A 15,137-nucleotide genomic window follows, 5' to 3' on the forward strand; every position below is an offset into this window, starting at 1 on the left:
ACGGCAGGAAGCACTGCATTCATGACCCTAAGCATCTATTTGGTGTGGCAGTCAGTACGAGCCTCTACCTCTTTGATGGACCATAACATGCGTCTGGTGACACCTGCTGTGGCACTTGTGACAGGGGATTGAAGGACAGCAGTCCTCCATTGAGCAACCTTATAAAGCTGACTGTGTGTGACCTTGCCTGGTCTCTGGCTATGGCTAGTATCTACACTCACACTTGCCATAGTCACCACACTAGTCTGTTCAATGCCATCACCATCCAACTGTCTATTATCTGTGGCTGCTGGGGACTGGGTATGTATGGGCATACTGACTGTGTGAGGGGACATTGTGGATGAAAGTGGGATACAAAACCAATGGTACAGATTCAGGCCCTGACAACCCCACCTGTGCCACACTATGACCACCATCATCATGAGAGTCTGCTAAGACACTGACATCAGGTTGTGAGGGGGAGACACACCCATGTTCACCTGTGAGGGGAAGACAACATATGTAAATAAATACCCTGCAGTATTATGTTTGCTGATACACACACACACACACACACACACACACACACACACACACACACACACACACACACACACACACACACACACACACACACACACTCCTGGTAAAGTCTGGCACAGCTTTGACACCCATGGGCCCTTCAGGCCAGACCTTACAGTAGTTCTGCCTACCACAATCCATCTCTTTCACAGCTACTGTAAGGCCCACAACAAAGGGTGACAAATCCTATTGTGTGATGGGTCTATTAGCAGAATGGTAACTGTGACCAAGACCAAGGCTATTGGAGTGAGCTACACAGTGTCACCAAGTGCATATGCAAGTACTGTAAGAGCTGACTTACTGCTATACAGACCAGACACAGTAACAAGGTTTAACAATATGTGATGATAACTGATGAAAGAACAAGAGAATACATTATCACTGCAGTACCTGCACAGTTCAGAGTCACAGGGATTCATTTCAGACAGCATTGCTGGACAGTCTGCAATACATACAGAAAGCATGTAAAGTACTTGGTGCATAGCCTCATAAGATGAAACCAGGCTATTGGCCCTGATGCCCTCATAAGCCTAGCCCAGACTTTCACCCATGTCTCTTCAAAGTTAGCACCTGTTTCCCCTGTACAACTGAGACACATACAGGATGCCAGGGGTGTATTTTTCATTTTTCATGCAGTCGTCCAGCTTCTTCTTCAAGACGGTGATACATGTACTCTGCTAGACATGGGGAGGGAGTGTATTTTACAGGCAGTGTATTGTGTGGGACGCTGCACTATCCTGCCAACAAGTACTACACATGTCACAGACCAGGTGAGAGCCTTGTGTGCGTGTTGCATGAGTGGGGTTTATCTTAAAGATATGCAGAAATGCCATCAAGGCTGATTTGGAAATGGCCTTGTATGCCAGACACAGGTTGCCTATGATCAGTCTGTATGAGACTGAGTACAGGGACAGGGCTTTCAGCCTATCTGTATAGGCTAGGTGCTGTGGACTCTGGATTTAACTGGTCAGGAGCCTCTGTGTTCTCTGCAACTGTTGCATTTGCTTGGCAAGGTACATGCCAAAGGAGCCATTGTACTTGGTAATGCATCTAATAAGGATGGAGTACAGGTATGTTGTGGCCTCCTAGTTCCTGGTTCCTGGATGACATACCCGTATTTGTGAGGTGGGCCATGTAGACACTCAGCCTTCCTTACAATGGTGTGCACATGGTGGGAAACTGTCAGGTTGCTACCAACCTTAGTGCACAAGTCGCCTCACACCTGATTGCATGCTCAGTACATTATTACTGTCATAATTAGTGTGGATGACATCTACCTCAACAGGGAAAATGATGCATCTCTTGGCATTCAGTTTGAGGCAATGCTTCTTGCACAAGTCATTAATCTGGGTAAGGCCCTCTTGGAAGATGTGCACATCAATGGGGGGAATGTAAGACAGTGGCCAGCTTGCAAGCTTGTAAACCTGGTCAGCCACAGACTACTGCTTTTGTCTTGTACCTCAGAAATGTATATCTCAAACAGTAGAGCTCCCAGACTGATCCTTGGGGTACACCACTCTTTAAGAGTCTACTACTAGAGGTTGCTTCCACTACTGTGACCGAGTGGGTACTATCATTGAGACAGTTAGCTACCCATCTGGTAACATTCAGGTTAATGCCTAGCTACGTAGGCATATGTATCATGACTGCCTGGGGATTATTGTGAGAGAATTGGGCTAGGTAAAGGTAGGCAGTGTTCACCATCTTCTCCTCATCCTTGTGTTTGTTGACCACTTCAGAGAAGTCAACCAGGTTTAACAGGCCTGATCTCCCTTTGACAGCTCCACAGTGTGTGGGCTCAAGCATTTTGAGGTTGACAATGTCCCTATTTATAAGGTCCTTGATATTGCATTCCATGCCCTTGCAGATCAGGCTAGTTAGGCTGATGTGCATATGACTGGCTGGGTCAGTAGATTGCTCTGCCTTTGTGTATAAGGATGACAGTGGCTGTACTCTGTGCAGATGGGATGACACTGCTGATCAGGATTTGGTTGACTACAGTGTGTAGTGGAGCTGAGAGCTCATGCCTAAGTTCATGTAGGATGCAGCCAGGGATGGTATCAGGACTATGGAGACTTCTATGTGTTGCCTTTTAGAGGGCATTATGGACCTGCTTCCTGATGATGAGGGGAGGGGGCAGGTGCTGTGCATACCCATGTGTACTGATGTGGGGACAGGAGGGTAAAGTTTACACTTCATCTGTCTGCAGCAGGTTGGCTATATCTATGCTGTATGTATATGTGGTGTTGACAGCCACTACAGAGCAGATTTGGGTGTTACCTCTGGGATCACAGACATATGTGTGGAAGGCCTAGTGATTGGCCTTGGTGGATGTGTCCAATTGCCACTCAAGGATAGCCTTAGGGTAATTCATCTGTGACCTTATTTACTTGTTCAGACTACGGTGACATTGCTTCCAGTTAGTCACCTGCTCCTTCTTGGCCCTGTCCAGCAATTATTTTCACCTATTATGGTATTTGTGTATTGCTTCTGTCCACTATAGATGTTTACCCTACCTTGAGGGAGATAATGTTGTCCTGTCAGGTATTGCTGAGACCATACAGCTATGTAGGTGCTCACATATTATTGTGGTGTGGGCTTGGACATTACTGCTAGTTACAACTGACAAGATGGTGGCTGTAAAGCTATGTCTACCTGCTCTGTGAAGATTTATAATAATTTTTGTAAAGTTTATTTTGTTTCACCCTGACAGGTGGGGGTGGGGGCAGGGGAGATGGTGACCTGAACAGTGATGGCTATGTGGTCAGATCTTACCAAGGAGGATGACACTGTAAGAGTGCTACAGTGGCTACTCATGTTGGTTAGGACCAGGTACAGGATATTTCTACCTGTCATAGCAGTGTTTACCAGCTGATCCAATGCATTCCATTGACAAAGCTGAGGAATCTCTGTCCATTCATGTTCAGGTAGCATAGGTCATGCACACTATGGCTGGGTAGTTAAACTTACCCAGGGGCAGGGTAGATGGTTAAATCTTGACAGATTCAAGTAAATCCACATAGGTGTGGCAGGTGTCCAGAGTCATGGTTGGTTGCATCCCCCCTTCTGCATTCCATTACATGTTTAAGTGATTGAGATACCTGTTATAGTGTTGAAGAGTTTCCTCAGGATAATGCAAATGTTTAGGTTTGTGTAGTCGCAGTCTGTCTTTGTGTAGATGGATTCAGACCTCTGCTGCATAGGCAGCAACTTGCCTTTTGTAGGTAATGCTCATCAGCAGGTGATGGCCTGTGCTCCAATTGGTGTCTCCCACTTGCTACTTGAATCCAGAGCAGCTGTGTTGTCTTTCCATTAACCAATGCCATAGCAACACAGAGTTATAATTAAGTCCTTCATATGGGCCTTTCCCCTTTTCCTTGTCTGTGAGGATGTCATTATGAAGGTGTAGGGGCTACAGCTTCACAGATGGTAGGTGGAAATACCTCTCAGACCAAGAAATGTGAACACAGCCCCAAAACATGGGGGACAAAGTTCCAAAATTGGGTACAGATTGTAAGTAAGTATTGCTGTTATACACATAGAAGTTTGCTAGATTAACAGGGTTTGTCTAGACATGCATTTTCTGCATGCCTTGATGTCTGACAGTGATATGTCTCTGACATACCTCTCAACTGTCCAGATGTCCACAGACTGCCCTGAGGTTTGCCTGTTATGTTTGGTCTGTTCCTCAGACATTTTCTGTTTTTGAGAAATCAGTAGGATAATGTAAGGATTGTAGTCAGTAAATGCTGACATCCATTTGTGTTTCAGACATCATATCCTTCAGGGATGTTAGGTTACAACAAACTCTGTAACACCAGCAACTGTTTCAGTTTGTAACACCATTATGTGAGATATGTCCCTCTTTTTGGCCCCCTGTCCCCCAAGTATGTCAGGTGTTGTCTAGGTGTCTTGCAGTAAGAGATTCAGAGGTATGATATATCCTTATTTAGTGGCTTCACTCCTGATATCATCCAAGTGACTTAGCAGACTGCCAGAAGTAGTATGCGGCAGTTACCATAAATATGGTCCCATATCCTGGACATTCTGTGGAAATCTGTACAGTTGAGAGGTATATATGTCTGGCCATTGTTAACAGACTGTCAAGATTATGTAGCAGTGTAGTGTGCAAATGTTTGTTGGGCTGAGTAGGGAGAGTGGCAGATGTGAATGACATAGATTATTTTCTACCTGACTGTGCATGCTGCTACAGTTGCTGGTGGTCTATCAGGCATATATGCTTGTAGGGGCAGACTGAGAAATGTCCTATAACACCTCAGGATTCCTAGTAGACTGTGACTTGTGACAGTATATGTCAGTGTAGTGTGTGACTAGCAATCAGGATATGTTTGTTCAAACAGTCGTTATGCTCTAGAGTTCATTTGGGGTACTGGTATGTTGCTGTGAATGTGGTGCAAATGGTTGTGGGTAGACAATTTGTCACTGATGTCTGTTTTTCCCTACAGTTACATCCATGTAGTGCATTATATATTTGCAAATGTATGGGTAATTCTGATTTGGGGTAGTGATGTGTTGGTCTGACTGTAGTTCAGAAGGTGCTAGGTGAAATTGTTGGCAGCTCTCAGTGTTTTTTCTCTTCTGTTACATGACTGCAGTCATACCTCTCCACTGTCCAGATGTCTAGACATGGTCCAGATGTACTGCTCATATGTTTGGTCTGTTTACCATAAAACTTGTGGGTTTCTGACAAATCACTGGGATGATGTAAGCATTGACATCAGTAAATGATGACAATCATTTATGTTTCAGATCCGGAATCTATCAGGAAATATATGTTCAAACAAACCATGCTACTCTAGCAGACTTCTATGCATATAACAGCCATATTTCAAATATGTCATTATTGTTTGCTCTTTATCCCCCCACTTTGTCAAGCTTTTTGCAGATGTCTTGCAGTAAGAGGTTGAGTGTGTGTGTGTGTGTATATATATATATATATATATATATATATATATATATATATATATATATATATATATATATATATATATATGTGTGTGTGTGTGTGTGTATATATATATATATATATATATATATATATATATGTGTGTGTGTGTGTGTGTGTGTGTGTGTGTGTGTGTATTTATATATGCAGCTATATCTATTTATATATCTAAATATATTTATATAGGAGTTCTACGGATATGTATTTTTCCCTTATGTTAAATGACTGTAGTGACTGTAGTGCATGATATGTTTGTAAAGGCATTGCAAATTACTGCAGCTCAGATGCTATAGAGGTATGTTGCTGTGATTGTACTGCACAGGTTCCTAGGTTCAAGACTTGTTGATAATGACTTTATTCATTGATGTTAAATGACCATAATGCAGATTATGTTTGCAAAACATTGTAAATCCTCCAAGCTCAGATGATGTAGTGGTATGTTGCTATGATTGTAATGTACAGTGTCCTGAGTTCAAGACTTGGCAGGGCTGCTTCTTTTGTTGTTGGGCAGAACAATGGCTGATGGAGACAGAGTGATTAAAGCAGGTTTGCATGGTTTTGTGTGATGCTAAAAGACAGTTAAGTCCTCTTAGCTTTGCTTGCAACCCCACTAATTTTAATTAAAGAAAAGAAAAAAGGGTGATAGGAAAGTGGTGAAATGGAGGCAAGCAGTTGGTAAAACATTAGGAAAACCAGCTAGGGATGTGCAGGATGGGTGTAGGAAAGGATCATAGCTCTACTTTTCTACTGCAGCAACAGCTGTGACTGATGTGGACATTTAGGAATTTACACCCTCACAACCCACAGGGAGTGCTGTTGGCAATATACATTTGTAGAGTAATTTAAGTGTTGAATGATTTATGTTACTGGACATGGGAGAGAAATGTAGAGCTATGTATGGGGCAATGATTTTTTGTGGGACAGATGCCTTTTTTATTTTTTTTATTAAGGTGAGAGTGGGATGTTGGGGAAGGGCTGTAGGTATGTTTGGGAAGATAAGTTGTGTAGGATAGGTTGCATTCACAGACAGACAAGACACACAAGACAGCAGACATGGGTGGTATGTAACACATGAGGGGGTAAACACATTGTAGAGGGAGGGTGGTTGGGAATCAGAGGCCCAAGAGCCCCCAAATGGATATAGTGGGACTGAGGTCCCTACCCATGGACAGTCAACAATGAACCTTCACGGCTCCAAAGGTGGCTATGCTGGGGTCTAGACAACAGGGGCAGACTGTCCCTCCAGGTGTGACAGGCAGCCCTCCATCTGGCAGAGCCATCCATCCAACTCAGAGCGGATTGCACTGTGCACCATACCCTGGAACTTGTGGCTAGTGACAGGCTCCTCTCCACGCCCACACCAGACGGTTTCTGTCCCCTGAGGCAGCTCCACCCAAAGGTGGTGTAGGACCAGCAGATGAGGAAGTTCCAGGTTGAGTCCCAGATGTGCTGGGGCCTGGTGCCATGGCCAGATGAGGTGGGACAGGCAGCTTTGCCGGGATCTGCCTTCCCAAACATGCTATAGGGTTGAGGTTATCCAGGATGTATTGGTTAGTCATGAACAAAACATTTCAAAATTAGTTATAACAGCATGCATGGATGCTCCAGTTAACCCAAACCAGCAGATTTGAAACAGTTGCATAGCAAACAGAACACATGCATAGATGTAACAACAGTAAGCATTTTAACAGCATGCAAGTTACATTTTCAGCAACAGGCCACTAATAATGATATTTGAACAAGGTATATTAATATGCAACCAATTAAATATATGAACAATAACAGAACACATGTCCCAACAGTAGTTTGTGAGAACAACATACCCGTAGTATTTGAATAATAATTATTGATGCAGATGAAGGGTGGGGATAGAAAAAAAGTCCATTATCAACTGTATAGGCTTCTATTTTTCACAGGTCTGCCCTCACTTTACATCTACCTATGGCCCATAGCTTCTGTAACACATACATACCCATTAGACTGTCAACCTGTAAGAGTATGGGGCAGACATGGACAACAATGGCTACATTACTGGAGGGGACTTGTACATGTCAGGGTTACATACTTGATAGAGAAGGGGTACCCTGCACTGATGTTGTGTGAGTCTGCTACTGGCATTCTTCCATGGATTCCTATCTGTGTCCAAATTTATTGGCAGCAGTGATCACTAGCCACAACAGCATGACACTTGTGGGACATGTATTGGGGAGAGTGCATGGTGTATGTACCTATCCTCCTGTCATTTGCAGGCATATGGGTTTGGACATTGGAACAGTTGTACATGGTGTATTAGTTTACCCTTCATACAGCTACTACACACATTTCTTTACCTGTAAGATCTGTGGAGAAAATATCTGTTAGCACTTTCTGATGGTTTCTACAAATATTTAGGATTTCTTTAGTCTATATATGCACACATCTCAGTACCTCTCCCTGAATTCAGATTGTTTCTGGGTGTGCTAAAATGAACAACAGGGCTATTTTTCATCACACTGAGCTACTGAGAAACTGATATTGCTTGCTTGACTGATTTGTGCCTAATACTCTCTGGGTTAGACAGTCTGACCTTGTAATCCTGACATTCATGGATGGCAGATAGTTATTGTACTGTGTATTAATACTTTGAAATAATCTGGAACACAAAGGTTAAGACAATAATACAGTGCTGCAGGGGGCACACTATAATACTGCAGACTTTACTATTCAGGGTTAATAACTTAGTGCATACAATATTTCATATTTCTTTTATATCTTGTTTTACAGATCCACATTCTACTGTTTTGCATACTAGCTGGTTCTCAGAACAGCCTCAGTTCCTTCATGCTGTCAACGCCATATTTGCTGTGAAAAACCTGTACACATTCTATTTCTACAACAAAATACCAGAGTAAACACAACTGTTGTGGTATACACTGTTATTACAGCAGAATGGCACTTTTATTAATGGATATCCCGAGGATCAATATTAGTGTGACAAACATAATTTATTCATTGGACACAGTACACACTATACCTACTGGCAGTAAACAATGTACTCCTTCTACTTTATGCCACTATATGCTGCAAGATAGATCTGTACTCACCAGCCTGTTGACATATCCATGTCAGTCTGTCTGAATGAGCTTCAATGTTACTAGCCCTCTCCGCTGCAGCTATAGGGGTGAGAAACAAACATTATGCATACCTGTCTATCACATACTCAGGCTAGAATCTGGTACATCTATATCTGTGATACTTAGAAACTGCTGGAGCATGGTTGTCCCAAGCATCTTGGATCCATTGGGCCAAGAGCACTCCCTTCCTCTGCTTTAGGTCGACATAGTGCCACCATACCTCCTCATCAGTTCAGGGGATACCAGTGGCACTGGTGAGGTTGCTTGGCAGATGGTTCCAGGCCTCTGGTTTACACTGTGAACCCTGGTACTGACCCTGCAGCAGTCTGTCATCATGGTTTGATAGGAGTAGCCCAGCCATGACCCTGGACTCCAAAATGCCCAAGTGCTGCACCCAAAAGTGTCAGCCCTCTCCAACACCTGACATAGCTCTTGCACAGATCAAACTACAACAGGTTCTGGTTGTATTCCTGTCTGCATGGTTTAAATAAGGCCATATTCCTGTCCTTTGCTGTCATTGGACCATTTTGAAAATGCTAATCTCAGCTAAGTGATGCACAAATCCACTAAGATGAGCTGAACAGTGCTTAAAGGGGTAAATGCTGAGCACTGCATAACAGTGTGCAAATCCACTTACCTGAGCTAATTGCTGCTTACAACTTATGTCTAAGCAATGCTTAAACTGGCTAAACATAGCTGAGCACTGCTTAGCATTAGTCAGTTTTCATTAAAAAAATAGGATTATAGATTAATTCATCATTACTAACATATTATTAAGTGTATATGATTTACATTACATGACATCCCCCATGTGCTTTCATTACATTACCTTGGGGTGTGACTATACTGTATGGGACACGTGTATGCATGGGTGATTTCACATGTTATATGAACTCACACTTCCATTTTGGACCAGCTACACTACCCTGGGTGAGAAATATCACTTACTACAGAATTTAACATAAAAAATTAATTTTAACAATGCGTTCCCATATAAAAATAAAGTGCTTGTTTTGGTACTCGAACCATAAACACCTGCATGCAAAGCTGTGACTCTAACCACTATGCTATCTTGTTGTTATGATTTTAGCTATACATTTTTATTTAGTTGCTATGAGATGCTTAAGCAATGCTGAGCAGAGGGCCCTAATGCACAAACCTGCTCAGCTACGCTTAAACATACCTTAGAATGAAAAAAAAATAAATTAATAAAATCACTTTATTTACATGTATCAACACTCCTTATCAGTCACAGTACGGGCAATTTTAAGGAGACAAATAGGGACAGATTTTAAATATTGCTCTTACAAACTTAGACAGTTGCTAGAATAATATGTTTTGCATTAGCATGACTTTTCCGAAGGATGTGGAGTCTTAAACTAAAATGTTTATCACTATTTAATGAGTCCAATCATTTGCTATTTGCCAGGTAGGGACAGATATTTGGGGGAGCATATAATACCTCTCAACTGTACAGATTTTTGCAGAATGTCCAGATTTTTGCCTCATATTTTTGGTTAATTTCTCATATGATTGTGTTTTCTAGCAAATTATTGACAAATCACTCAGGGTTTAAGTCAGCACATAATGACAGACATTTGAGTTTCAGACTTCATACCCTTCAGAAAATCTGTGCTAATGCAAAACCTGCTATTATATCAACTTTCCAAGTTTGTAGGAGCAATATTTGAAAAGTGTCCCTATTTTGGGCCTTTGTCCCCCCATTATTTAGTGCTTTGTCCAGATTTCTTGCTCTAAGAGGTTGAGAGGTATGTGAGGCAGACATCTGGACATTCTGTGAAAACCTGTACAGTTGAAGGGTATGGCTGTACGGCACATTCACAATGCAGGGGAAGTGTGACAGTGCCTGTACCCCTGCATTGCTTCCTATCTACATAGCTGCTTTCAGTGTCCATGGACACTGAAAGCACTTAGAAAGTGCCATACAGCACTTTGACAATGCAGGGTGTGTGTGACAGTACCTGTCACACACCCCCTGCATTGTTTTCTATCTAGATAGCTGCTTTCAGTGTCCACAGACACTAAAAGAACTTGGAAAGTGGTGTACGTTCACAATGCAGGGGGTGTGTGGCAGTACCTGTCATACCCCCCCCCACACACATTGCTTCCTATCTACATAGTTGCTTTCAGTGTTTACTATTTATATTTGCTTTCAGTGTCTGCAGACACTGAAATGGATTTAAAAGGTGCTGTACAGGCAGTAGTGTTCATGTCCACTTAGCCTTAGCAGTAGCGTGCCTTCATGAATATGCAAGGCATGCTGCTGTTAAGGCTATGCGGAAATGGACATAGTTCACTCCGTGCAGGAATAGCACTATTCCTGCATGGAGTTTATTGAATCCTAACCCATATCTAAATAGCATCATATATAGCTCCCAAGATGTAGTAATTTGTAATGTCAAACAGTTAACAGTAACTTTCAACTTCACTGCCAACTTTAAGTGATTATTAGCTAGGCGATATGCAAAGATTTAGGTGAAATAGAGGTATGTGGTAAAAAAGTGTCACAGATAAAATGAGGCTATTTTTTATTTCTGAACTTGCAACTCACTACAAGTGAATACAATAGGGAGTACCCCAAGAGTTATCAATGAAGTAAATGTATTGATTAGGTAGATTCCACTGACTGTGTGCAGATGCACAATCCTGGGACATGCACTCAAGACCGCTTAAAAGTAATAAAGTAGCAATGTTTTATAGCAAAAGAATTGTACAAACAACACACCTAACAAATGTGTGATGCAATCGGTTGTTCTGCTTAACAATCATTAGCAAACTGTGCCAGCTATATTTATGTGTATTTTTATTACTGCATTGCAGCTCTTTCAATTCCAATCTATCTATCTATATATTTATAAATATGTACTATCTCTGAGGTCACAGAACACTGGGGGGAAAACTGCATAAATCTTACTGTTACATGTTCTTACACTAACTTTTTATGTTCAGTGACCTGAAACGCAGCAAAAGCAGTCAGTTGGTTCACAGGGCCACCAAAAAAAAAAAAAAAACAGTCCATACAAATAACTGATGCAATTTATGTATAAGTTTACGAGGAAGAGCTTACTAAGAGAGCTTATGATTTTTATTTCGAGTGTACCTGAGATAAACTTTCTGCTGACAAAGGAAAACTCTCCTATGCCGTTATTGGTTAATACCATGTCAGAAAGAAGGATGAGGTAATTCCCTTATCTTTTTTTGGTGACTCAGTTTGAGTCTAATCCTGTAGTTGTTCAGCATATTAATATGGAGGCAGCTATGGAGACTATTACTTCTGAAAACAGAGTTTGTCATGCAGTTACTGAGTATGCAACATCTTGTAATGCTCATGTTAGTGAGCTTGGTGGTTTCACTGATTGATTAACTGTGCCTAAAATGTTTGAGCATAGCATTGCTCAGGACTCTCAAGTTTCAGCTTCATGATACAATATAGCTGTGAGATCTGAAGCTGAAAATAAAGGTACTGCTGTTCCTACAGTATTGCTGCCTGTTGCATTAGTGATGACTTCTGCTAGTTTTACTATCCTGGTTCCATACAGGGAGGATGAACAGCAATGTCACAGAGATGGTCATGGTGGAATTTTGGTTATTGCTCCTGCTGTTTCCACATATTCATTTGCTGATTTTTTTGGAGAATTCTACTCAACCTTCAACAATTGCTCATAGGTTTGTAGGTATACACTAGGCTAATGACCACCAGGGCCTTTATAAGCTTAGCCATGCAACCCACCTCATTGTGTCCCGATGTACTTTGGGTGTCTATTAGGAGTGGTGTGTTAGTTTGGAGAAAGCTAATGGCTGTGTGTTTGGGTGTGTGTGTGTGTGTGTGTGGGGAGTATATTACATAATATTTCACTTACTGTCTGCCTCTGTCCATTACAGACATGGGGTCTAGAGAGGGGAATGAATTTATGATTTTCCATCCAATGTTCAAGGTTATATCTGACTCCATAGTGCAGGGATCCTCTGAGATGCATATCGGTCCAACCAGTGTATTCTATTTATGTCACAGGCAAACTTTAAATCCTTGGATCTAGTGTTTCTAATGCTGTTCATTTTGTGGATGTGCAAAAGTTCTAACAGGGCTGGATCTAAGGGTGCTTTATACGCCAGGCATAGATCACCTCTCAGTCTCCTGTAGGAGACTGAGTATAGAGGGTGTTCAGACTGTTGCAAATGCCTGGTTAGATACATGCCGAAAACTAGAGCTTTATGATTTTGGGCATGGCTTTTTTCCATTTGTTATATAGCCTGTTAAGGCTGGGATTCCACCAGTGTGGTTTTCTTTTGTTTTTTTATGGTCCTGCTTCTGGTAGGTACAGAAACTTCTATGTAGTCTTTCACATGTTTATGCAGGATTTCTGTGAACAATTCTGCATAGGTTACTGTGATCTTGAGATTCAGGAGGCATTGAATTTTGACAAACTGTCACTTGTAGTTTGCTTTAAAATAGTTCATAACTGTTACAGGTTTAGTTGGATTTTCCAAGTTGATTTTTATTTCAAAGGAGACAGCTTTGTCATCTGAACTCACCAGTGAGGATGTTAACCTGGGGTTGTAGCACTCTCCCATACTGGTGAGTAGTAGGTCTAGTATATCTGAACCTTTGCTTGGACCATGCACTATTTGGTCTAGGCTGTTTGTGTTAATAAAGTCCAGGAAAAATTGTGCCGGCAAGTTTGACACATTGTATTTTTCCCAGTTTAAAGGGGGGGAGTTAAAGTCCCCCATGAAAAGGGTATTTGGTTGGATAGTGTCTCCAGTATGTCTCGCTAAGAGTTATGAGATTCACGGGGGATAGGTGGTAACCTATAGTTAGCTAGAATATGGTAAGGAACTTTATCTATGGTGGCTTGCACATGGATGAACTCCAGAGCACCATCCTGTTTAACCAGCTGGGAGGTATATTTTTTGCTGATGTAGATTGAGACACCTTGACATTTTGACCCTGTCTGTTTTACTGTTGGTCTAAATATGTGGAAAGCACTGTTGCCTTGCACTGCTGAAGAACTTTTTGAGACTTTAAATTAAGTCTTGGTAATGTCACAGGTATCTATAGTCTCCATAGTCAGGACACCTTGTATGGTGTGAAGTTTCTTGTTGAGTCTCCTAGCACTGAACAATAACACCATAAGGTCAATTTGTGTGTGTGCGTGTGTGTGTGTGTGTGTGTGTGTGTGTGTGTGTGTGTGTGTGTGTGTGTGTGTGTTTTTGCTAAGCCGGAAGGTTTGTCGTTTTGGCATTTTTTAAAAAGGCTCTTAGGGAATGGATAAAGTTTTAGATAATGTCTGAAATCCCAAGGGAACAGTGCAGACCATAACTTGGTAGAACAATGTGGCCTGCTAACCATGTCCTCTCATGATGACAGATACTGAATCCCCCCTGGAGTAACAACAGAAATTTAGAGCATTGTTAAAATCAATAATTTTTTGTTCGTACTGCAACATCATCTTTGGTGACGGTAGAATGTTGCTCAATGCAAGGCACATAACTCTCTGTGACACATATTCAAAGAGAGACATCATTTCTATTTTCATATAGCCCAGGTCATTTACACCTACATGGACTATGAATTAATAATATTTGTACCTGTGGTGCAGTGACTTGAGTGGGAGATATTCCAAATCCTGGCTCCAGATAAGCAGATGTCGATTACCATCTCCTTGTCTAGCCTGGTGACTGGGACATTTTTGGTTCATACAATGGAATCCCCTATGGCAAGAGTTACAGGTAAAGTGCATGCTTTATGGGCTTCGATTTTGGGAGACCATTGGATTTAGGATTATTTATGAAGTCTGTTGTTGCTTTTGGTGTGTGGTTTAGGGACTGCTGAGGATAGGCATTGCTGTTGTAGGCCTCAGAGACTTTTGAAGTTTGTGAAGGGTTCTTTTAAGTACCTCAGCATAAAATGGTCTGTGTTTGTGTGTGTGTGGTGAGTGATATGTATGGAGGATGCAAGCTGTGTGTATTCTTGACAACCTTGTTTGCAAGCAAGATTTTTGCCTCCAAGGAAGTTGTGTACATCTCTTGCATACTGTGATAGTTTATTTAAAGATTAAATGGTTGTCTGAGAACATGAGAAAATTATTTCACTGTCTCAGGATGCCCATATCTACCAGCCTGGCTACAGAGAGATTTAGAAATTGCATATCCATGTTGTCTGAACCTGTATTAGGGTGGTCTATTATGGTTTAAGGACTGGATATTGCAGAGATCTCCTGGGGTGTTTTCTAGGGTTATAGTAATAATATACTTTTAAAGCTAAATTTTACTGTCAAAGCATTTGCTTCTGTACAGGGCACTGCCAACCATCACTGCATAGTGAGCAATGTCACGCAAATGTCCCAAATTCATAGCAAACAGAAAAAAGCTGAAAAATACTCCTGTGCCCTCTGACCAATAAACAACTACACTTTGAGCTCTCCTGGAGTGCTTCCCATCTCAAAGAGTCCAGAAAAACACTGTCTGCTATAAGA

Source organism: Protopterus annectens, chromosome 4.part0 (assembly GCF_019279795.1).
Source record: "Protopterus annectens isolate FY-2018-M chromosome 4.part0, PAN1.0, whole genome shotgun sequence".
NCBI lineage: Eukaryota > Metazoa > Chordata > Ceratodontiformes > Protopteridae > Protopterus > Protopterus annectens.